Source organism: Tachyglossus aculeatus, unplaced genomic scaffold (genome assembly GCF_015852505.1).
Source record: "Tachyglossus aculeatus isolate mTacAcu1 unplaced genomic scaffold, mTacAcu1.pri scaffold_135_arrow_ctg1, whole genome shotgun sequence".
Classification (NCBI taxonomy): Eukaryota; Metazoa; Chordata; class Mammalia; order Monotremata; family Tachyglossidae; genus Tachyglossus; species Tachyglossus aculeatus.
The window spans coordinates 160811-184238 of record NW_024044862.1 but is presented as its reverse complement, the minus strand read 5'-3'; the positions used below and the strand labels follow the sequence as shown (position 1 = coordinate 184238).

The window sequence follows — 23428 nt, the reverse complement described above, 5'->3', positions numbered from 1 at the left end:
GAAGGGAGGAGGCGAAAGGGAGGGGAGGAGGGGAGGGCAGCGGCAGTTATGGGAGGTGCTGGAGGTGCCTCCCCCCCCCTTTTTCTTAACCTTCGAGGGGAGGCTGAGGCCGGGGACTGGGAGAGGTAGGTGCCCCAGTCCAGGAGCCTCTTTCAACCCCCTTTTACATCTCCTTCTCTTTCAACTCTTCCTACTGCTACAAGAGAATTTTTTCTGCGAGTGAGACCTCCAGGATGCGGCGCTTCTTGGAATGGGACCGAAAGGCTCATTTCAGAAAGCTTTTCGCCCGCACCTCCCGGGTCACTCCAGCCGCCGAGGACACAGAGTTCAACGAGGAAGTGATGAGCACCTCCCGGGTCGCTCCAGCCCCCGAGGACACAGAGTTCAAGGAGGAAGTGATGAGCAATGGTGAGGAACCTGTGACACGGTAGTGGACGGAGTGCGGGCCTGGGAGACAGAAGGACCTGGGTTCTGATCCCAGCTCTGCCCCTGTCTGCTGGGTGAACTTGGGCAAGTCAGGTCACTTCCCCATGCCTCTGTTACCTCATCAAGAAAATGGGGATCGATAGTGAGCCCGCATGTGAGACATGGACTGTGTTCAACACAATTACCTTCTGTTTACCTTAGCGCTTAATAGAGTGTCTGGCACAGAGTAAGCGCATAGAAAGTACCATAACCAAAGTTAATAGAAAGAGGAGATGGAAGGTGGGGTGCAGAGGCCGGTTTTGTTTTTTTTTTTTTGGTAGGGGGGTTGCGAGGGGCCGGGTGCAGCCCCGTCCTCAGAATGTTCTGGAGCTGGCGGGATGTCTGGAGAAGGGAACTGGGGGCAGGGGACAAAGAGACCCAGACACAATGCTTGGCACATAGTCAGCGCTTAACAAATACCATCATCATCATCACTGAGCAAGTTCTCACCGCGGGGTTTCTCCCTCCTTCCCAGAGTGGAGTTTTGATCTCGTGCTCAGTGAGCTCTACGGATCCCAGTCCCACGGCGATCTGGTGGTAAGAGCCAGCACTCCCTGGGCCTGGTCATTCCTCTGGGCCTGGGCCTCTCCGGGGCCGGGGGGGGGCGGTGAGGCTGGGGGAAGGGTGGGGAGAGGAGGGTCTCCCTGCTCTGTGAGGCGGGAGTGGGGAGGGGATAGGCCAGGGGGCCTGGGAGTCAGAAGGCCACGAGTTCTAATCCCTGCTCTGCCATCTGTCTGCTATGGAACCTTGGGCAAGTCATTTCACTTCTCGGGGCCTCAGTTCCCTCAACTGGAAAATGGGGATTGACAAAGTGTGCCCCAGGTGCTACGGGGACTACGTCTAATCCGATTTGCTTGGACCCACCCCAGGGCTTTATACAGTGCCTGGCCCACTGTAAACTCTTAACAAATGTCACAAGTACTATTATTATTATTGCTATCATTGTTCTTACAATTAAGTGGTCAGAATGTGCCATCGCTCCTTGACTCCCTCTTAACCTCCCACCAGTCCTGGACCAGGAACCTAACCTCGCCCCAGGTGAGTAATCTCTCCCTTCAAGTCCTGAATTGTTTGAGGAGCCCCAACCTGACCAGGGTGGGGCAGGCAATGCGGATACTCTCCATACTGCTTCAGGTGAACACAGCCTTCGAAAATCAGGTAGGAACCCGGGGGTGGGGGGAGGGAGGGGTCTGAGGAGGGAGGGGCTGGGAGTGGGATTTACCTTTGATGTCAGGCAATAAGTGGCATGCTGGGGTGGGGGGCTCGGGATTGTAGACCAACTGAGAGACACAAGGCACAGTGGTGTGACACAAGTCACAGAAAGAGGCAGAGTCGCCCAGTGTCTCCTAGACCTTAGGCCTGGGAGACAGAAGGGTCTGTATTCCAATCCTGGCTCTGCTACCTGGCTGCTGTGTGATCTTAGCAAGTCACTCCACATCTCTGGGCCTCAGCTCCCTCATGTGAAAAATGGGGATCAAGACACTGAGCCCTATGTGGTACAGCTACTGTATCCATCCCGTTAGTCGTGCACCTACACCAGCGTTAAGTGCAGTGACTGCCACATGCCAAGTGTTTAACCAATACAATGAACCCTGATTGTAGCCAGTCCCTCTGATGTAAGCCAGCACCATCGATCGATGGTATCCATCGAGTGGTCACTGGACTAAGAGCGTGGGAGAGTACCACACAGTAGAGTTTGTGGACACATTCTCTGTCCCCAACAAGTTTACAGTCTAGAAGCGGGAGAAGGACATGACGACCAATAAATGATTTGGGGATGCTCCATGGTTTCCTGGTCTTGGGGCTGTCTGTCACCTGAGACCTCCCTCACTCTCCTCAAGTCACAGTTAGGCGGTAGTCACTTCCCCCTGCTCCCACAGGGAAATACTACTCCGGCTACTTCCCCATTTCCCTAAAGGTGGGGCTCTAGGAGGTAATTGTATCACACAAGAAAGCTCCTGGACCTTTGCCTTCTCCATATCCTTTCCTAAGCCCATTGTGCCTTTTTTGGCTGCTCAACCATTAGGCTGAGGACTTCCCAGACAGGAAGGCATTCTCTCATTTGCCATGTCTAAATTGGAGACCCACCGTGTACCCATATATGCAGGGTCCCACCCTCACAAAAAGAAACTCAACAGAAAATGGAATGCTAAATATCACAAAAATTCCTGGAAGATGGGCACAGGAAGCCCATAACCTTGGCATGAGCATCGACTCCACTATCTCCTTCCACCCACACAGTCCAGCCAGCAATCAATTCCCTAAATTCTATCTTCACAATATCGCCCCCATCCCCCCTTCCACTCCATCCAATCGGCTATCACACTGATGCAAGCACTTATTCTATCCCTCCTTGATTAGTGTAACAGCCTCCTTGCTGACCTCCCTGCCTCCTCTCTCTCCACACTCCAGTCCACACTCCATTCTGCTTCCTGAAACATTTTCCGGCAAAAACGTTCAGACCATGTTTCCCCCACTCCCCAAGAAATTCCAGCTGGAGCTTATCAGTGGAAAGAGCACGGGCCTGGGAGTTGGAGGTCATGGGTTCTAATCCCGGCTCCCCCACATTTCTGCTGTGTGACCTTGGGCAAGTCAAGTAACTTCTCTGAGCCTCAGTTACCTCATCTGTAAAATGGGGATTAAGACTGTGAGCCCCACGTGGGACAACGTGATCACCCTGTATCCCCCCAGTATTTAGAACAGTGCTTTGCACATAGTAAGCGCCTAACAAATTCTATCATCATTATTATTGTATTATTATCCACCTTTGTTTTAAACAAACACTCCTCACCCTGGCCTTTAAAGCACTTCATCGCTTTGTCCCCTCTTACCTCACCTCGCTTCTCTTCTACTTCAACCCAGGCAGCATGCTTCGTTCCTCTAACGCTAATTTTCTCACTTTACTGTGATCTCTTCTATCTCGCCGTCGACCTCTCGCCCACATCCTCCCTCTGGCCCAGAATGCCCGCCCTCTTTCGTATCAGACAGACAACAAAAGTAATTGTAATGGTATTCCTTCAGCGCTTACAATGTGCCAGTCAATCAATCAATCAATCAATCGTATTTATTGAGTGCTTACTGTATGCAGAGCACTGTACTAAGCGCTTGGGAAGTACAAGTTGGCAACATATAGAGACAGTCCCTACCCAACAGTGGGCTCACAGTCTAGAAGGGGGAGACAGAGAACAAAACCAAACGTATTAACAAAATAAAATAAGTAGAATAGATATGTACAAAGAAAACAAATAAATAAATAAATAGAGTAATAAATATGTACAAACATATATACATTTATACAGGTGCTGTGGGGAAGGGAAGGAGGTAAGACGGGGGAATGGAGAGGGGGATGAGGGGGGAGAGGAAGGAGGGGGCTCAGTCTGGGAAGGCCTCCTGGAGGAGAGGAGCTCTCAGTAGTGCCTTGAAAGGAGGAAGAGAGCTAGCTTGGCAGATGTTGGGAGAGAGGGCATTCCAGGCCACGGGGATGACGTGGGCCGGGGGACGACGGCGGGACAGGTGAGAACGAGGCACGGTGAGGGGATTAGCGGCAGAGGAGCGGAGGTTGCGGACTGGGCTGTAGAAGGAGAGAAGGGAGGCGAGGTAGGAGGGGGCGAGGTGATGGAGAGCCTTGAAGTCGAGGGTGAGGAGTTTCTGCCTGATGCGCAGATTGATTGGTAGCCACTGGAGATTTTTGAGGAGGGGAGTAACATGCCCAGAGCGTTTCGGGACAAAGGCAATCCGGGCAGCGGCGTGAAGTATGGATTGAAGTGGGGAGATACACGAGGATGGGAGATCAGAGAGGAGGCTGATACAGTAGTCCAGACGAGATAGGATGAGCGCTTGAACGAGCAGGGTAGCGGTTTGGATGGAGAGGAAAGGGCGGATCTTGGCAGTGTTGCGGAGCTGAGACCGGCAGGTTTTGGTGACGGCTTGGATGTGAGGGGTGAATGAGAGAGCGGAGTCGAGACTGACACCAAGGTTGCGGGCTTGTGAGACGGGAAGGATGGTAGTGCCGTCTGCAGTGATGGGAAGGTCAGGGAGAGGGCAAGGTGTGGGAGGGAAGACAAGGATTTCAGTCTTGGACACGTTGAGTTTTAGGTGGCGGGCAGACATCCAGATGGGGATGTTCTGAAGGCAGGAGGAGATGCGAGCCTGGAGGGAGGGGGAGAGAGCAGGGGTAGAGATGTAGATTTGGGTGTCATCAGCGTAGAGATGATAGTTGAAGCCGTGGGAGCAAATGAGGTCACCAACGGAGTGAGTGTAGATCGAGAACAGCAGGGGACCGAGAACTGAACCTTGGGGAACCCCCACAGTAAGGGGATGGGAGGGGGAGGAGGAGCCTGCAAAAGAGACTGAGAATGAACGACCGGAGAGATAAGAGGAGAACCAGGAGAGGACAGAGTCTGTGAAGCCAAGGTCGGATAGCGCGTTGAGGAGAAGGGGGTGGTCCACAGTGTGGAAGGCAGCTGAGAGTCGACGAGAATTAGGATAGAGTATTAGCCGTTGGATTCGGCAAGCAGGAGGTCATTGGTGACCTTTGAGAGGGCAGTTTCCGTGGAACGTAGGGGACGGAAGCCAGACTGGAGGGGGTCCAGGAGAGAGTTGTTGTTGAAGAATTCGAGGCAGCGCATGTAGAAAACTCCTTCAAGGAGTTTGGAAAGCAATGGCAAGAGGGAAATGGGGCGATAACTAGAAGGTGAGGTGGGCTCAAGAGGGGGTTTTTTTTTTAGGATGGGAGAGACATGGGCATGTTTGAAGGCAGAGGGGAAGGAACCAGTGGAGAGTGAGCGGTTGAAGATGGAAGTTAAGGAGGGGAGAAGGGACGGAGCGAGAGATTTCATAAGATGAGAGGGAATGGGGTCAGAAGCACAGGTGGCCGGAGTAGCACTTGAGAGGAGGGAGGAGAGCTCCTCTGAGGATACCGCTGGGAAGGATGGGAGAGTAGCAGAGAGTGTTGAGAGCCGAGGGGTTGGAGAAGGTGGTGGAGTGACTTTGGGGAGGTCGGACGTGGTGGATTTAATTTTATCAATGAAGTAGGAGGCCAGATATTTGGGGGTGAGGGAAGGCGAAGGGGGAGGAACCGGGGGCCTGAGAAGGGAGTTGAATGTACGGAAGAGCTGACGGGGATGATGCCCTGGAATAGATACAAGGTTATCAGGTTGTCGCACTTGGGGCTCACAGTCTTAATTCCCATTTTACAGATGAGGTAACCGAGGCACAGATAAGTTAAGTAATTTGCCCAAAGTAACACAGCTGTCAAGTGGTGGTGCCGGGATTAGAACCTCCGACCCCTGACTCCCAAGCCCGGGCTTTCCCCACTGAGCCACGCTGCTTCTCTTCTTCAGATACTTTCTGTCCCCCACTTCGAAACCTTAGTGAAGACCCTTCTCCTCCAAAAAGTCTACCTTCACTAGGCCCTCCTCTCCTCTTCTCCCACTCCCTTCTGTGCCGCTCTCACTTGCTCCTTCATTCATCTTCACTCTGATCCCCCCGGCACATCGGTATGAATATGCTTAGAACTGTAATTGATTTACTTTTTATCTATTTATCATTTACTGATTTATATTAATTCCTGTCGCCCCCTCAAGACTGTAAGCACGTCGTGGGCAGGAATGTGTTTGTTGGTTGTTCTAGTTTACTCTCCCAAGCGCTTAGTACAGTGTCGGACACACTGTAAGCGCTCAATGACTGCGGTTGAATGACTGAGTGAAGGAATGAACGAATAGGAATCAATAACTAAAGTGAACATATCATTTCTCCCCATCTGTCATCTCCACAAAACTGGCACGTTTTATCTGCAATGGCAATTTTTCCAGATCTGGAAACCAAAGGATTAGGCATTCTGAGACCTACATTTTCCTAATTTTCTATCTTCCCGTGTGTCTGTACTATTTATTGATGTCCCTGTTTCACAACACAACTTCTTAGGGTACCGATGCAGGTGAAATCGTGGAATCGTGGAATCGTGGAATCGTGGAATCGCCCTGGGAATCGTGGTGGTGTGCACACAAAATAGTTTTCCGAATACCCAATCCTGATTTATTTTCGGTTACGCCCAGCTGAACGAGCAGTAGCGCTGTGCGTCAATACTCAAAATCGTTCCACAGGACAGGGCTCATTGGAATATCTACTTATGAGTCTATCAAATTTTTAAAAATGGGAGTTTTATAAGGGCAGTGAACAATACTAAACATCCAAGAACAGGAAGAATCAGTCAGTCAATCATATTTTTAAGCACTTCCGGTGTTCAGAGTACTGTACTAAACGAATGGGAGAGTCCGATATAACAGCAAATGAAGCCATTCCCTGTCCACCATGTGCTGTCAGTCTAGAGGGGGGAGACAGATAGTAAGAGAAAGCAAAAAATGAGAGATATGGACGTGAGTGCCGTGGGGCTGGCTGGCTGGCTGGCTGGGGGAATGAATAAAGAGAGCAGGTCATGGTGACACAGAAGCGAGTGGGAGAAGGGGGGGGGGGGCTTAGGGAAGACTTCGTGGAGTAGATGTGCCTTCAGTAAGTCATTGCCTGTCGGATCTGAGGAGAGAGGGCGTTCCAGGCCAGAGGTCTGTCATGGGCGATAGGTTGGCCAAAGTCTGGATGAGATGGAGGTAGAGTGAGTACCTTGAATACAGTAAGTACAGTGAGGGAGTTGGCATTAGAAGTGCAAAGTGCGCGGGCTGGGTCGCCATAGAAAATCAGCAGGAAATAGGGAGCAAGGTGGTGGTGTGCTTACCCACTGGTGAGGAGTTTCCGCCTGATGTGGAAGTGGACAGGCAACCACTGGAGGTTCTTGAGGAGCGGGAGTCTCTCGCTCTCCCCTCTTCGGCTTCTCCCCACTCAGTTCGCCAGCACTTCCGGTCCCCTGCTCTGTGAACTGGAGCCAGACTAGCAGACCTGGGCCTGGGAGGCGGTGGGGCCTTCACCCCTTTACTGCTTGGAGCCCAGACGGCCGGGCCGGGCAGGGTTCGTGCGGTGGGGGCGGAGGGGGGTCGGTGGGAGTGGGGGACACGGCGGGAAGGGATGACTGGTGGGGTTCTCGAGTTCAAATTTGACCGTCTGCCTCCCCACTGACCTACAGGCGGCCGACCTGGCAAGGAGCGTGTTGGAGCACCACATCTCCTCCGACCCCCAGGCTGGGAAGACCCTCTTCAAGGAAGCCCTGGCCCTGCTGGCCTGTCACCACACTCGGGAGACAGTGCAGGTGTTCCTCGAGTACTCAATACCTCTGAACAGGTACGGCCACCATCGCCCCCCAGCTCCTCGGGACGGAAAGGCCCCAGCTGGGACAGACCCGGGATGGACGACACCGGATGCCTCCGGGGTGGGGGCCTAGTGCGAACTCCGGCAGTTTTATGGAGACTGGGGGCCTCGGCTCTCCTTGGTCTCTGCCTGAGGGGCCGGTCCTGGGTCGGAGGTGCAGGCAGGTGAGTGGTGGGGAGATTCCCAGGCCCCCAAGGCTGCAATCCAGGGTCCCCGCAATGCCTTGGTCCCCTCTGGGGCGTGATCCGGGGCCGCTGCTTGGGGAGAGGTGGGAAAAGTTGAGTCTGGGCTGTGGCTCTACAGGCAGGTCCTTGAGGCTTGGAAATCTGTCGGGGCGGATGCTTCCATCGCCTCCTGAATGATGCGGGAACTGCTCCGTAGAGTGTTGGTACGACCTCTACCTGAGGAGAGCAACGGGACCGGGTGGGAGAGGCATACCCGAGGCTCCATCGCGGTGAGACCCAGAAGAACGGATCGAAGGGCAGGCCTGGCTGGAGCCCGCAGCCCTTAGCACTGAGCCCCACCCCTGCCCCACCTCTTCCCACTCCCTCCGACCCATCCCCCGCTGCCTGGGGAGGTTGCCCAGGGCGCAAGGGGTGGGAGTCGGGGGCTGTCCTCGAGGGCACAGGGGGCCAAGGCCCTAGAGGGGCCACAGAGTTGGGTGCTGCCTATCCCTGCCCGGGGCTTCGGCTCAGAGTGGGCCCCGGTTGTGGGGTCAAAGGGAGCCGTGGACAGAGGCCAGGGGGCAGGTCGGGTTGGAGGGAACTTCTGGCTGAGCCCTTGTGCCACCCCACAAGGATGTGAACATGCTATATGAGCTTCTCTTTGCTGTGGAGTACTCGGAGGCTGTGGCTCAACTCCTCCCCCAGCTCTTCCTGGCCTTCATCATCCAGATCCAGTATGTGCTGGAGCTGGGCCTGGTGGGGGAACGAGTGCTCTTGGCCGTGGAGCCCACCGTCCCCCTCTGCCCTAAGTCCCTGGAGGTGAGCGACCGGAGGGATGTGGAGCTGGGGGAGAGGGACCCGTGAAGGAGATACTCCAATTGCGGATGGCTCATCCCCTGATCACCGGACAGATCCTTCGAGGAGTCTGAATTGGGGCCGGGGGCTTCAAGAGGCCGGGGAGCCGATGGGCCGTGGGTCTGGGAGGCCGGAGATGGCAGAAATTCCAGGGAGCTCCTGGTCCAGATTGTCCCTGCTGGGCTGGGGACCAAACACGGCAAGGATGGGGGATTTGGAGGCCAGTTCTCGTGTGTCCTACCCCTGGAGGTAGGGGTTGCCTGTGACAGGACAAGACTTTTTTTGGGACATGCCCAGAATCGGCAGGACTGACGGACACCCTCTGGTCCTCTCGCACCACCCACCCGCCCTGAACCCGCAAACCCTCGTTGCTTTCAGGACGGCCCTGGAGGCCCTGAGGAGGCTTCTGTCCACCAGAGGATGTTGGCAGAGCTTCATAGCCATGGAGTTGCAGGATGGCTGGCACCTCTTCTCATCCCTCAACACCTTCCAGGAGGCCGTGGCCCTTCTGACAAGGTGTGTGTGTGTGTGTGTGTGTGTTTGTGTGTGTGTGTGTGTGTGTGTGTGTGTGTGTGTGTGTGTGTGTGTGTGTGTGTGTGTGTGTGTGTGTGACACGGGGTGGGCAGGATCCCCCAAGAAATTGGTCTGGACGAGCGGGTGGGGAGTAGCCTCCGCAGTTAACTGCCCTACCCTTGTCCCTCCCCGAACTCCTATTCTCCGGCCCCAGGGCTTCCCGGACTCCTCTCTGAGCTCAGCCCTGTGGGGCTGTTTCCCACCGGACCCTGGTCCAGAGCAAATGCCCGATGGTGGCCGAACTCATGGAAATGGTGGGCACCTCTTTGCAGGAGAAAGACCCGCAGGGCCGGAATGTGGCCATGGGGCTTCTGGCCGAGGTAGGAGCAGGGGTCTAGGGCCCCGGAGAGACGGCTCGGATCCGCGGTGAGCACTGTCACCTTCAGCCAGAGACCCCCGGACCCGAACCCCGGGTGAGAGGGTGGGCAGAGGTTGGAGGCGAGCGGGGAGGTACTGGTCCCTGCCCCCGTCCCAAAGAGCTTGGCACTCGTTGCCCCCTCTCTGCGGGTCCCGGCTCCGCCTTCCCAAGCATCAGACTCCCGCCCCCTTCGGCTACGCGGTCCAGGCGCAGACACGGTTTTCTGTGGCAGTTGATCTGGACCCCCGGCATGAAGACTGTCCTGGATCCCAAGGTCGTGCGGTTCATCTTCCGGGACGGCCTAAAGGACCCCGACCCCGTGGTGCGAGTCATCAGCCTGCAGGCCCTCACCAGCCTGCCCCTCAACCACGACAAGGTCAGGGGCCCAGCCCTAGGGCCACCCCCATAGGGTGTAGGGCCGGGGGGAACACCAGCCCGGGACCCGGACAGTCTCTGAGAGCACCCCGCCCCCGGGGAGGGCCCAAATCGGGCAGGGGAAGCGGGGCGACAAAGGACTCCCGGGAGCGGTCGGGGGCGGCCCGGGGGTGGGCAGTCCGGGTGGGGGCCCGGGATCGAGGGGCCAGGGGAGCCGTCTCAGGGCGGACGGCCTCACCCTCGCCCTCTTTGCCCTCGTCTCCTCAGAGCCCAGTGCTCCTTGCTCAGCTCCCCTTCCTCCTGGAGGAAGGGGTGAGCCACGGCTCACCCCCGCCCCCGCCCGGCACTGCGTCCCCTCCTCTGCCGGTGATGTCCTCACTCCTTACTCTCCCCCCGAAGACCTCAGTCCCTACGTTGCCCCTGCCCTGGGGTCCCCAGCCCCGGCTCCGGTGCCCGCAGCCCTCCCCTCATCTCCTGCCCCTCCCACACACTCCACCGGGGATTTCTCCTCAGGACAGACCTCAAGTGCGGGTGGCAGCCCTGGAGCTTCTGGCAGCCGTGGCCAGCAGCTGTGTGATGGTTCCAAAATCCCGTCTCCATCAGAAGCTGATCTGCTGCCTTCTCCCCGTACTCTTCCACCTGAAGGACGAGCACCCTTCAGTGGCCAAAGTGAGGCTCCCCCACCCTCCACAGTACCCATCCTCTCTGGGCCCCTGGTCCGGGGCTCTGCCGCCCCCTGACACCCACCCCTCGGGTTTTGTGTTTCCAGAAAGCCAGATATACATTCTTCTGGCTGGCCCAGAATATTGGCTGGAGGCACTCCAGAGTCGTCGGATGGAAGTTGAGGTGGGAAGAGAGGGAGATCAGGGCCTATGGTACCATCTGGACGGCATTGGTGAGTACGTCAGGGATGGATGGGGGCTGGGAGGGGGTGTCCTTGGGTCTGGGGTGGGAACTGTGGGCGCGGATCCCTCCTGCGGGGCACATCGGTGGGATTTGTTGGGTAATTATTCTGTACACAGCACTGTACCGAGCTCCTCGGAGAGCACAGTTGAATGGTTGGTAGACACGTTCCCGGCCCGCAATGACCTTACCGTCTAGAGGGGTTGATTTGCGAAAGGGACCAGGAGGAGGTTGAGAGCCCCGTGTCCTGTAGTGGAAGTGGAAGTTGGAGAGTTGGGGCGCATCGTCAAGGAGGTTGGGGATGGGTTGGGGTCTCCCACTCTCCTTCTCCTTCTGCCCAGATGAAGAACTTTGGGGACTTCCATCCCATTTTCTTGTCCCAAACTCTGGCCTATACCAACTGCATCCAACCAGATGTGAAATTTGCGGCCGTTGTCTTCCTCGGTGAGTGGGGAGTGGAGGGCAAGCAAGCATACAAACTAAAAACCAACGAAGTAATGCCACACCATCTGGCCCGACCCCTTTTCTGGCCAGATCCCAGAGGAGGCCTCTCTTGGCTCCTCCTCCCTGACTCCGGGGGCTGGATATGGAAGCCAAGTCCTTCTCCAGCCGTCCTTCCGGGAAGCGGGTGGACGGATGGATGGGCAAACAAACGAGGAAAATAATGGTTTGTTTCCTTTCCCCACAGTACACACCATCACTCTGTATCCCGCAAGCGCGCTCCTCTCCGACAAGACGTTCACAATCATTTTCCAGAGTGAGTCCTAACAAAGACACGCACCCTTTCCATCTGTCCCCTAATCTCTCTCTCTCTCTCTCTCTCTCTCTCTCTCTTTCTCTCTCTCTCTCTCTCTCTCTCTCTCTCCCTCTTCTGTCTCTCGCCATGCTCTGTGCTTCCTCCTCTGTCTTGCTTTTCTCTTTCACTCGCCTTTCTGAATGCTGGCCCTCTGAGCCTCTAGCAGCTATTTCCCCCTAGACTGCTAGCTCCTTATGGGCTGGGAGATCTGTCTGCTCATTCTAGTTGACTATATTCTCCCTAGCGCTTAATGTAGTGCTCTGCACATGGTAAGCGCTCTGGAAATACCATCCACTGACGGATTGATTTCTCTGTCTTCTTCTTTCCTCTGTCTCGTGCTTCAGGCTTTCCCATCTCCGCAGCCCTGGGAGGGTGGTGGTAGAAGGACAGAACGAGGCAAGGGGAAGTTATGGGCTCAGGAGATTGGAGTTGGATGGGGAGTGGAGGACTCTTCCCATGTCCCCGGGGCATGATCAAAGTCGGGGAGGGGAACAGCTTCTAGTGGAGGACTGCCTTGCATCACACGTCTTCTTTACCACTCCTTTTCAGAAATTGAAGCCCTGAAAAACGACTCCTCGTCCAAGACCCGCAGATTCCTGAACACCTACGAACAGAGACAGAAAGAACGATGAACCATTCTTCTTCTGAGGGCCCCCACCCCGTGGGAGAAAAGAAACCTAGGAGGACGAAGTGGCATCAGGACGGTCCTGGGGCGACGGGTCTGGAGAAGCGGGGGCTGCCTTGGGACGTGCCATGGGTTTTGGTCCCAGACGAATGGACAGAATCCCGTCCCGAGACAGCCATGTGAGGGAAGGTGGCTCACGGCACTCGGCCCTCTCCGAGATCCCCCAGTTTTGCTTTGGCCGCCGCCGGGAGCATGGAGGCCAGCCTGGGTGTGGACTCTAACTCCAGGACTCTGGGACGGTGGGGACAGGACCGAGCCGGTGTCAAACTCCCACTTCTTTCCCGAGGGGTGGGGCCTGACTTTCCTTCAGCCAGCGGGATGGTAGGGAGTTGGGGCGGGGTTTAGATTGGAGTGCCACTAGAGTCTATGGGTGTGGCGGAGAGAGGGTGACCCGTCGGCCCTGGACTGTTCAGCCCCCAGGCTTCTGGGACACTGTTCTTCAGGTCCCAAGGCCACAGGTCAGAACTGGATTCCAGGCTCAAAATTGGGCTGTTAGCATTCAAAGTATGTTGTTAGATAAGAACAGATTTAATAGTAGGTTGTTAGCTTTAAAAGTCGGTTGTTTGCTTTAAATGTAGGCTATTAGCTTTAAAAGCAGGCTGTTAGGTGAAAGATTTAAAAGTAGGCTCTTCGCATTAAAATAGACTGGAAGTTTTAAGAACAGGCTGTTACCATTTAAAAGTAGGGTGTTTTAAAATTAAAATAGGCTGTTAGCATTAAAAGAAGGCTGTTAGCTTTAAAAACAGGCTGTTAGATAAAAACAGATTCAAAAGCAGGCTGTTAGCATAAACACAGACTAAAAAAATTGGCTGTTAGCTAAAAACAGATTAAAAAGCAGGCTGTTAGCATTAAAAGTAGGTTGTTAGGTAAAAACAGAATTAATAGTAGGTTATCTTAGGGTTAGGTTAAGGGTTGGGTTAGGGTTAGGGGTTAGAGCTAGGGTTAGGGTTAGGTTTAGGGCTAGGGTTAGGGTAAGGGTTGTTATGGTTAGGGTTAGTGTTAGGGGTTAGAGTTGGGGTTAGTGTTAGTGTTAGTGTAAGGGTTAGGGTTAGGGTTTAGGGTTTAGGGTTAGGGTTAGGGAAAGGGTTTAGGGTTATGGTTAGGGTTAGGGTTTAGGGTTAGGGTTTAGGGTTAGGGTTAGGGTTAGGGTTAGGGTTTAGGGTTAGGGTTAGGGTTAGGGTTTAGGGTTAGCGTTTAGGGTTAGGGTTAGGGTTAGGGTTAGGGTTAGGGTTAGGGTTTAGGGTTAGCGTTTAGGGTTAGGGTTAGGGTTAGGGTTAGGATCCAGGTTCTCTTCGTCTACCTCATCCTGGCCTTCCTTTCTCCTCAAGATCGTCGACCTCCGACTTCTGCTGATCCTCTTCTTCTTCTGCCTGGTCCTGGCCCACCCCCATCCGTCTGGTCCTGGGCTTCCTCCTCCACCTTCTCCTGGCTCTCCTCTTCCGAGTGATCTTTTTCCCAGCTCCTCTGTGTGATCTCCACTCCCCTCCTTCGCCTGAGCATGCTCCTCCACATGGTCCTTACCCTCATCACCCACCTGTCCTTGGTCATGCTCCTCTGACTGGTCTTGGCCCTCCTAACACATCTGGTAACGCCACCTGGCACTGGCCCTCATCCTCTGCTTTGTCTTGTTTCTCTCCTTCAGCCTGGTCTTAACCCTCTTCCTCTTCATGATCCAGTACCTCCCTTGCCTGGTCCTGGCTCTCCTGCTCTGCTAGATCCTGTCCCTCCTCCTTTACCTGGTCCTGTCCTTCGTATTCTTTTCCTGGCCCTCCAACTCTCCCTGGTACTAGTAATCCTCCTGAAACAAACACTGGCCCTTACGCTCCGCCGTGTCCTGGCCTTCGTCCTCGACCAGATCCTGGCTCTCCTGTGTCCTCCACCTAGTACTGGCCTTCCTCCTCCTTCTAGGTCCCCTCCTCCTCCTTCTAGTTTTGGCCCTCCTCCTCCTTCTTTCCACGTCCTTTTCCTCATCCCGACCTTCCTTCTCCCCCATATCCTAACCCTCCGCCTTCTGCTGATCCTCTTCTTCTTCTTCTGCCTGGTTCTGGCCCACCTCCATCTACCTGGTCCTGGGCCTCCTCCTCCACGTGTTCCCGGCTCTACTCCTCCCAATGACCTTTTTCCCACCTCCTCTGTCTGATCTTCCCTCCCCTCCTTCGCCTGGGCCTGGCACTCCTCCTCCACATGGTCCTGACTCTCCTCACCCACCTGGTCCTGGCCATCCTCCACTGCATCGTCCTGGGCCATTTACCCCATCTGGCTCCTCCACCTGGCACTGGCCCTCATCCTCTGCTTGGTCTTGGGTCTCGCCTTCAGCCTGGTCTTAAGCCTCTTCCTCCTCATGATCCAGTTCCTCCTTTGCCTGGTCCTGGCCCTCCTCCTCAGCTAGATCCTGCGCCTCCTCCTTCTCTTGGTCTTGGCCTCCTTCTTGTTCTTTTCCTGGCCCTCCAACTCTTCCTGGTACTAGTCATCCTCCTGAACCAAAGATTGACCCTTCAGCTCCGCCTTGTCCTGGCCTTCATCCTCGGCCATATCCTGGCTCTCCTGGGACCTCCACCTAGTACTTGCCTTCCTCCTCCATCTAGGTCGCCTCCTCCTCCTCCTCGTTTTGGCCCTCCTGCTCCTTCGTTCCACGTCCTCTTCCTCTGCCTCATCCTGGCCATCCTTCTCTCCCATATCCTATCACTCCTCCTTCTGCTGATCCTCTTCTTCTTCTTCTGCCTGGTCCTGGCCCACCTCCATCTGTCTGGTCCTGGGCCTCCTCCTCCACCTTCTCCTAGCTCTCATCCTCCCAATGATTTTTTCCCTCCTCCTCTGTCTCACCTATACTTCCTTTCTTAGCCTGGGCCTGGCCCTCCTCCACCACATGACCCTCCTCACCCACCTGGGCTTGGCCATTCACCACTGCCGGGTCCTGGCCCTCCTACCCCATCTGGCTTCTCCACCGTACCCTGGCCCTCATCCTCTTCTTGGTCTTGGTTCTTGCCTTTAGACTGGTCTTCACTCTCTTCTTCCTCATGATCCAGTTCCTCCGGTGCCGGTCCTGGCCCTCCTTCTGTGCTAAATCCTGTGCCTCCTCTTTCTCTTGGTCTTGGCCGTCCTTCTGTTTCTCTTCCTGGCCCTCCAAATCTTCCTTGTACTCGTAATCCTCCTCCACCAAACACTGGCCCTCCTTCTCCGGCTAGTCCTGGCCTTTGTCCTCGGCCAGATACTGGCTCACCTTGGACCTCCACCTGGTACTTGCCTTCTTCGTCCATCTAACCCGCCTCCTCTTCCTCCTAGTATTTGGCCTCCTCCTCCCTCGATCCAGGTCCTCTTCCTCTGCCTCATCTTGGCCTTCCTCCTCCTCCAGATCCTGGCCCTCCTCCTCCTTTTTGTTCTCTTCTTCTTCGGTCTTGTCCTTGCCCACCCCCATCCGTCTGGTCCTGGGTCTCCTCCTCCACCTGCTCCTGGCCCTCCCCCTCCCATTGATCTTTTTCCCACCTCCTCTGTCTCATTTCTACTCTCCTCCTTCGCCTGGGCCTGGCACCCCTCCTCCACATGGTCCTGACCCTCCTCACCCACCTGGTCGTGGCCATCCTCCACTGCCTGGTCCTGGCCATCCTACGCCATCTGGCTCCTCCACCAGGCATTGGCCCTCATCCTCTACTTGGTCTTGGTTCTCGCCTTCAGCCTGGTTTCAACCCTCTTCCTCCTCATGATCCAGTTCCTCCTGTGCCTGGTCCTGGCCCTCCTCCTCAGCTACCTCCTGCGCCTCTTCCTTCCCTTGGTCTTGGCCTTCTACTTGTTCTTTTCCTGGCCTTCTAACTCTTCCTGGTACTAGTAATCCTCCTAAACCAAACATTGGCCCTTCAGCGCCGCCTTGTCCTGGCCTTCGTCCTCGGCCAGATCCTGGCTCTACTTGGACCTCCACCCAGTACTTGCCTTTCGACTCCATCTATGTCACCTCCCCCTTCTCCTCCTAGATTTGGCCCTCCTCCTCCTTCTTTCTACGTCATCTTCCTCTGCCTCATCCTGGCCTTCTTTCTCCCCCATATCCTATCACTCCTCCTTCTGCTGATCTTCTTCTTCTTCTTCTGCCTGGTCCTGGCCCACCCTCACCTGTCTGGTCCTGGACCTCCTCCACCACCTGCTCCTGGCTCTCCTCCTCCCAATGATCTATTTCTCACCTCCTCTGTCTCATCTTTACTGCCCTTCTTCGTCTGGGCCTGGTCCTCCTCCACCACATGGTCCTGACCCTCCTCACCCATCTGATCTTGGCCATTCTCCACTGCCTGGCCCTCCTACCCCATCTGGCTCCTCCACCTTACCCTGGCCCTCATCCTCTGCTTGGTCTTTGTTCTTGCCTTTAGTCTGGTCTTCACCCTCTTCCTCCTCATGAACCAGTTCCTCCTCTGCATGGTCCTGACCCTCCTTCTCTGCTAGATCCTGCGCCTCCTCTTTCTCTTGGTCTTGGCCGTCTTTCTCTTTCTTTTCCTGGCCCTCCATCTCTTCCTGGTAGTGGTAATACTCCTCCACCAAACACAGGCCCTCCTACACCGGCTACTCCTGGCTTTCATCCTCGGCCAGATCCTGGCTCTCCTAGGACCTCCTCCAGGTACTTGCCTTCCTTGTCCATCTAGGTCGCCTCCTCCTCCTCCTAGTCTTGGCCCTCCTCCTACCTCGGTCCAGGTCCTCTTACTCTGCCTCATCCTGGCCTTCCTCCTTCTGCTGATCCTCGTCCTCTTCTTCTACCTGGTCCTGGCCCACGCCCTTCCGTCTGGTCCAGGGCCTCCTCCTCCACCTGCTCCTAGCTCTACTCCTCCAAATGATATTTTTGCCTCCTCCTCTGTTTGATCTTCACTCCCCTCCTTCGCCTGGGCCTGGCACTCCTCCTCCACATCGTTCTGACCGTCCTCACCCACCTGGCTTTGACCATTCTCCACTGCCTGGTCCTGGCCCTCCTACCCCATCTGGCTCTTCCACCGGGCACTGGCCCTCATCTTCTGCTTGGGCTTGGTCCTCACCTTCAGCCTTGTCTTAACCCTCTTCCTCCTCATGATCCATTTCCTCCTCTGCCTGGTCTTGGCCCACCTCATCAGCTAGATCCGGGGCCTCCTCCTTCTCTTGGTCTAGGCCTCCTTATTGTTTTATTCCTGACCCTCCAACTCTTCCTGGTACTAGGTATCCTCCTGAACCAAACATTGGCCCTTCAGCTCCGCCTTGTCCTGGCCCTCCCCCTCCCCCTGCCTCTGGCCCTCCTACTTCCATAAATTATTTTCCCACCTCCTCTGTCTTATCTTTACTCTCCTCCTTTGCCTGGGCCTGGCACATTTCCACCACATGGTCCTGACCCTCCTCATCCACCTGGTTTTGGCCATCCTCCACTGCCTGGCCTGGCCCTCCTACCCCATCTGGCTCCTCCACCTGACCCTGGCCCTCATCCTCTGCTTGGTCTTGGTTCTTGCCTTCAGCCTGGTCTTAACCCTCTTCCTCCTCATGATCCAGTTCCTCCTCTGCCTGGTTCTGTGCCTCCTCTTTCCCTTGGTCTTGGCCGTCCTTCTCTTTCTTTTCCTGGACCTCCAACTCTTCCTGGTACTGGCAATCCTCCTTCAAACACTGGCCCTCCTTCTCGGGCTAGTCCTGGCCTTTGTCGTCAGCCAGATCCTGGCTCACCTTTGACTTCCACCTGGTACTTGCCTTTCTCGTCCATCTAGGCCGCCTCCTCTTCCTTCTAGTCTTTGCCCTCCTCCTCCCTCGATCCAGATGCTCTTCCTCTGCGTCATCCTGGCCTTCATTCTCCTCCAGATCCTGGCCCTCCTCCTTCTTCTAGTTCTCTTCTTCTTCTTCCTCTGCCTTGTCCTGGCCCACCCCCATCCGTCTGGTCCTGGTCTCCTCCTCCACCTGCTTCTGGCCCTCCTACTTCCATTCAATATTTTCCAGCCTCCTCTGTCTTATATTTACTCTCCTCCTTCGCACGGGCCAGGCACTTCTCCTCCACATGGTCCTGACCCTCCTTCTCCGGCTAATCCTTGCCTTTGTCCTTGGCCAGATCCTGGCTCTCCTGAGACCTCCACCTTGTATTTGCCTTCGTCCTCCATCTAGGTCGCCTCCTCCTCCTCCTTGTTTTGGCCCTCCTTCTCCTTTGTTCCACGTCCTCTACCTCTGCCTCATCCTGGCCTTTCGTCTCCCCTATATCCTATCCCTCCTTCTTCTGCTGATCCTCTTCTTCTTCTTCTGCCTGGTCCTGGCCCACCCCCATCTGTCTGGTCCTGGGCCTTCTCCTCCACCTGCTCCTGGCTCTCCTCCTCCCAGTGATATTTTTCCCACCTCCTCTGTCTGATCTGCACTCCCCTCCTTCGCCTGGGCTTGGCATTCCTCGTCCACATCGTTCTGACCGTCCTCACCCACCTGGTATTGGCCATTCTCCACTGCCTGGTCCTAGCCCTCCTACCCCATCTAGCTCTTCCAACGGGTACTGGCGCTCATCCTCTGCTTGGTCTTGGTTCTCGCCTTCAGCCTGGTCTTAACCTTCTTCCTCCTCATGATCCAGTTCCTCCTCTGCCTGGTCCTGGCCCTCCTCCTCAGATAGATCCTGTGCTTCCTCCTTCTCTTGGTCTTGGCCTCCTTCTCGTTCCTTACCTGGCCCTCCAGCTCTTCCTGGTACTGGTAATCCTCCTCCAACAAACACTGGCCCTCCAGCTCCGCCTTGTCCTGGCCATCGTCTTCGGCCAGATCCTGGGTCTCCTGGGACCTCCACCTAGTAACTACCTTCGTCCTCCATCTAGGTTCCCTCCTCCTCCTCCTAGTTTTGTCCCTCCTCCTCCTTCGTTCCATGTCCTCTTCCTCTGCCTCATCCTGACCTTCCTTCTCCCCCACATCCTACCCCTCCTCCTTCTGCGGATTCTCTTCTTCTTCTTCGACCCCCTCCAGTCTGGCTTCCGTCCCCTTCATTCCACGGAAACTGCCCTCTCAAAGGTCACCAATGACCTCCTGCTTGCCAAATCCAACGGCTCATATTCTGTCCTAATCCTCCTCGACCTCTCAGCTGCCTTTGACACTGTGGACCACCCCCTTCTCCTCAACACGCTATCTGACCTTGGCTTCACAGACTCTGTCCTCTCCTGGTTCTCCTCTTATCTCTCCGGTTGTTCTTTCTCAGTCTCTTTTGCAGGCTCCTCCTCCCCCTCCCATCCCCTTACTGTGGGGGTTCCCCAAGGTTCAGTGCTTGGTCCCCTTCTGTTCTCAATCTACACTCACTCCCTTGGTGACCTCATTCGCTCCCAGGGCTTCAACTATCATCTCTACGCTGATGACACCCAGATCTACATCACTGCCCCTGCTCTCTCCCCCTCCCTCCAGGCTGGCATCTCCTCCTGCCTTCAGGACATCTCCATCAGGATGTCCGCCCGCCACCTAAAGCTCAACATGTCGAAGACTGAACTCCTTGTCTTCCCTCCCAAACCTTGTCCTCTCCCTGACTTTCCCATCTCTGTTGACGGCACTACCATCCTTCCCGTCTCACAAGCCCGCAACCTTGCTGTCATCCTCGACTCCGCTCTCTCATTCACCCCTCACATCCAAGCCGTCACCAAAACCTGCCGGTCTCAGCTCCGCAACATTGCCAAGATCCGCCCTTTCCTCTCCATCCAAACTGCTACCCTGCTCATTCAAGCTCTCATCCTATCCCGTCTGGACTACTGCACCAGCCTTCTCTCTGATCTCCCATCCTCGTGTCTCTCTCCACTTCAATCCATACTTCATGTTGCTGCCCGGATTATCTTTGTCCAGAAACGCTCTGGGTATATTACTCCCCTCCTCAAAAATCTCCAGTGGCTACCAATCAATCTGCGCATCAGGCAGAAACTCCTCACCCTCGACTTCAAGGCTCTCCATCACCTCGCCCCCTCCTACCTCACCTCCCTTCTGTCCTTCTACTGCCCAGCCCGCAACCTCCGCTCCTCCACCGCTAATCTCCTCACTGTACCTCGTTCTCGCCTGTCCCACCGTCGACCCCCGGCCCACGTCATCCCCCGGGCCTGGAATGCCCTCCCTCTGCCCCTCCGCCAAGCTAGCTCTCTTCCTCCCTTCAAGGCCCTACTGAGAGCTCACCTCCTCCAGGAGGCCTTCCCAGACGGAGCCCCTTCCTTCCTCTCCCCCTCGTCCCCCTCTCCATCCCCCCTTCTTACCTCCTTCCCTTCCCCACAGCACCTGTATATATGTATATATGGTTGTACATATTTACTACTCTATTTATTTATTTATTTATTTATTTTACTTGTACATTTCTATCCTATTTATTTTATTTTGTTGGTATGTTTGGTTTTGTTCTCTGTCTGCCCCTTTTAGACTGTGAGCCCACTGTTGGGTAGGGACTGTCTCTATGTGTTGCCAATTTGTACTTCCCAAGCGCTTAGTACAGTGCTCTGCACATAGTAAGCGCTCAATAAATACGATTGATTGATAAATACGATTGATTGATTCTTCGGCCTGGTCCTGGCCCACCCCCATCTGTCTTGTCCTGGGCCTCCTCCTCCACCTGCTTCTGGCTCCCCTCTTCCCAACGATCTTTTTCCCACCTCCCCCGTCTGATCTTCACTCCCCTCCTTCTCCCGGGCCTGGCACCCCTCCTCCACATAGTCCTGACCATCCTCACCCACCTGGTCCTGGCCATCCTCTTCTGCCTGGTACTGGCCCTCCTACCCCATCTGGCTCCTCCACCTGGCTCTGGCCCTCATCCTCTGCTTGGCCTTGGTTTTTGCCTTCAGCCTGGTTTTAACCCTCTTCTTCCTCATGATCCAGTTCCTCCTCTGCCTGGTCCTGGCCCTCCTCCTCTGCTAGGTCCTGCGCCACCTCTTTCTCTTGGTCTTGGCCGTCCTTCTCTTTCTCTTCTTGGCCCTCCAAATCTTCCTTGTACTGGTAATCCTCCTCCACCAAACACTGGCCTTCCTTCTCCGGCTAGTCCTGGCCTTTGTCCTCGGCCAGATCCTGGCTCATCTTTGACTTCCACCTGGTACTTCCCTTCCTTGTCCATCTAGGTCGCCTCCTCTTCGTCCTAGTCTTTGCCCTCTTCCTCCCTCGATCCAGCTTCTCTTCCTCTGCTTCATCATGGCCTTCCTCCTCCTCCACATTCTGGCCCTCCTCATTCTTTTGGTCCTCTTCTTCTTCTTCTGCCTTGTCCTGGCCCACCGCCATCCGTCTGGTCCTGGGTCTCTTCCTCCACCTGCTTCTGGCCCTCCTAATTCGATTCATTACTTCCTCACCTCCTCTGTCTCATCTTTACTCTCCTCCTTGGCCTGGGCCTGGCACTTCTCCTCCACATGGTCCTGACCCTCTTCACCCATCTGGTCTTGGCCATCCTCCACTGCCTTGTCCTGGCCCTCCTACCCCATCTGGCTCCTCCACCTGACTCTGGCCTTCATCCTATGCTTGGTCGTGGTTCTCGCCTTCAGCCTGGGATTAACCATATTCCTCTTCATGTTCCAATTCCACCTCTGCCTGGTCCTGGCCCTCCTCCTCTGCTAGATCCTGCGCCTACTCCTCTTGGTCTTGGCCTCCTTCTCGTTCTTTTCCAGGCCCTCCAACTCTTCCTGGTACTGGTAATCCTCCTTTACCAAACACTGGCCCTCCTACTCCGGTTACTCCTGGCCTTCGTGCTCGGCCAGATTCTGACTCTCCTCGGACTTCCAACAGGTACTTGCCTTCCTCGTCCATCTAGGTCGCCTCCTCCTCCTCCTAGTCTTGGCCCTCCTCCTGCCTCGGTCCAGGTCCTCTTCCTCTGCCTCATCCTGCCCTTCCTTCTCTTCCAGATCCTGGCCCTCCTCTTTCTCCTGATCTTCTTCTTCTTCTCCTGCCTGGTCCTGTCCCACCCCCTTCCGTCTGGACCTGGGTCTCCTCCTCCACCTGCTCCTAGCTCTCCTCGTCCAAATGATCGTTTTGCCTCCTCCTCTGTCTGATCTTCACTCCCCTCCTTCGCCTGGGCCTGGCACTCCTCCTCCACATCGTTCTGAACGTCCTCACCCACCTGGCCTTGGCCATTCTCCACTGCCTAGTCCTGGCCCTCCTACCCCATCTGGCTCTTCCACGGGGCACAGGCGCTCATCCTCTGCTTGGTCTTGGTTCTCTCCTCAGCATGGTCTTAACCTTCTTCCTCTTCATTATCCAGTTCCTCCTCTGCCTGGTCCTGACCCTCCTCCTCTGCTTAGTCCTGCGCCTCCTCTTTCCCTTGGTTTTGGACGTCCTTCTCGTTCTTTTCCTGGCCCTCCAACTCTTCCTGGTACTGGTAATCCGCCTCCACTAAACACTGACCCTCCAGCTCCGCCTTGTCCTGGCCTCCGTCCTCGGCCTGATCCTGGATCTCCTGAGACCTCCACCTGGTATTTAACTTCCTCGTCCATCTAGTTGGCCTCCTCCTCCTCCAAGTCTTTGCCTTCCTCCTCCCTCGACCCAGGCCCTCTTTGTCTGCCTCATCTTGGCCTTCCTTCTCCTCCAGATCGTGGACCTCCTACATCTCCCGATCCTCTTCTATTTCTTCTTCCTGGTCCTGGCCCACCCTTTTCTGTCTGGTCCTGGGCCTCCTCCTAAACCTGCTCCTGGCTCTCCACCTCCCAGTGATCTATTTCCCACTTCCTCTGTCTCGTCTTTACTCTCCTTCTTCGCCTGGGCCTGGCCTCCCTCTACCACATGGTCCTTATCCTCCTCACCCACGTGTTCTTGGTCATTCTCCACTGTCTGGTCCTGGCCCTCCTACCCCATCTGGCTCCTCCACCTGACCCTGGCCCTCATCCTCTGCTTGGTCTTGGCTGCCTTCAGCCTGGTCTTAACCCACTTCCTCCTCATGATCCAGTTCCTCCTCTGCCTTGTCCTGGACCTCCTCCTCGGCTAGATCCTACACCTCCTCTTTCACTTGGTCTTGGCCGTCCTTCTCTTTGTCTTCCTGACCCTCCACCTCTTCCTGGTACTGGTAATCCTCCTCCACCAAACACTGGTCCTCTTTCTTCGGCTAGTCCTAGCCTCTG

General features: G+C 55.5%; 1 pseudogene; it reads left to right on the top strand.

Moving 5' to 3' along the window:
* The first annotated feature begins 233 nt into the window (after positions 1 to 233).
* On the top strand, positions 234 to 12378 carry LOC119922983 (annotated as a pseudogene).
* Positions 12379 to 23428: the final 11050 nt, after the last annotated feature.